Source organism: Temnothorax longispinosus, unplaced genomic scaffold (genome assembly GCF_030848805.1).
Source record: "Temnothorax longispinosus isolate EJ_2023e unplaced genomic scaffold, Tlon_JGU_v1 HiC_scaffold_1080, whole genome shotgun sequence".
Lineage (NCBI taxonomy): Eukaryota > Metazoa > Arthropoda > Insecta > Hymenoptera > Formicidae > Temnothorax > Temnothorax longispinosus.
The window spans coordinates 1-1,782 of NW_027269575.1; the positions used below are offsets into that span (position 1 = coordinate 1).

General features: G+C 39.8%; 1 pseudogene; it reads right to left on the reverse strand.

Annotated features, from left to right (window-relative positions):
* Window positions 1-5: 5 nt before the first annotated feature.
* On the reverse strand, window positions 6-1,778 carry LOC139823476 (serine protease gd-like; annotated as a pseudogene).
* Window positions 1,779-1,782: the final 4 nt, after the last annotated feature.

Genomic DNA, 1,782 nt, shown 5'->3' on the forward strand with positions numbered 1-1,782 from the left:
TATTTGGCCACGTCGACAAAAACGACGAACTTTGTGAGATCGCACAACATTTCATTGCCGAGCACCGACCGCGAAACGACGCCACGCAACTGATAGCGGACCCGTGGTAGCGTCGAAAAGCACCAGACCGCTCCCGCTGTCACCGTTGCAAGGACCTGTCCCGTCTTGCATACCGGCGCAAAAGGTGCGGTTCGAGGTGAGAGAGACGAAACCCTGGTAGCTCCAGTGACAGTTTTCCTATAATTAATACGACAATACCGGGTCTTCATCATATGCAGAATTTGATTCTACAACGGTAACGCAAAATCCATGTTTCCCGGATAGCAACGTTAGTATCTTGGTATTATGTGAAATTGTGTCGCTTTAAGAGCATTCAAAAATTTGAAGAGAGTCCTTACTCTGTCGGCGATTGCGCTTATCAATTTCTTATAACAATTATTGCATTTATCACTTTTGGTACGCGATGACTGAACAAATCCATCTGTATGCAGCGAACAACAACGTAATAATTAAATTTGTAAACGTAGCAAAATCAAATGGAGTGTACCTATCGCCTAGCAAGTACTTCTCTTCCGTGATATAAATATCCCGATTTTGTTATTATCAAGATATCCTTGTTTCGAACGTTTGGAAAATCATTCTCTCGTTCTTACCAAACTCACTATCGGCATCATCGCCATCCGTGGTTCTTCGTGTAACGATGACCGCGTTCGCTCCATCCCACGACGTATCCTACCCTATATAGACATTTTGAAGATTAATTGATTGGAACCACAGACAAATAGGTCTGATGGAAGAGCTGAACTCGACTGGCGTCCTGAGGATCAAAATCGCCAGATTGGAATCGCCATTGACCGTGTGCGCATATTCGGGATGGATCTTGTAGCTAGCGACCTCCCGATTAACAGTTCCCTCTTCGCGAAATCGGCTCAAGTTAAATCGCCCCAAGGCTACCCCCAACACGTTGGGGTGTAGGGTATCGTTGCTAATGAGGCTCAACTTCAAACAATGTGCCGCTGTAATAAGAAAACATATGTATGAATAAAGTTTCTTATAATCTGCTCGCTCTATCAAGAAAGAAAAATTAAGCGGTAAATATATTTCAGATATATTCTTGTATTTTATAATGCGTATTTTGTAATAACAATCTGAAGATATTGTGTCTAAATATCTAAATCTAAATAAACAATTATTTATTCCAAATATTTCCATGCTCATTTCTCGATTATATTCGGATCAATCATAAATATTTGTGAAAATTTATTAAATTGTGTATTACTATCCGAATATAAATAGGTATAAATAAATAAACTCGTGCAATCTAAGAAAAGAAATAGATATAGCTTAAATAATTTGATATAATATAGCTTAAGAAGCTCGTTTTATACATGGAATACTAGTAATATTATCAATTTTTTTTCTTTATATAATATACCTGTTAGAACATGTCTTGTAGTCAGAACAGAACCAGCACACTGAAACTTATATTTTAACGTCGTATTTCTGAAGAGTGCCACCAGCCACGGCCACTGGCCTGGCAACGTTTCCTGTCCGTTAGCTATCAGAAGATTGGCGCCTTCGCTGTGGTCGCTGATACCACATTCGTTGTAATTATTATCATTGTTGTTATTGTTATTATTGTTATTATTATCGGGTTGTGAGGCTGGTTGTGGAGTTGGTTGTGAGGCTGGTTGTGGGACTGGTTGAGCCGGAGTCGGTCTTAGAAATATATTGTACGTATTGGTCGGGGTGGTGGTGATCTGCTCTTGAATCCAGGATGTA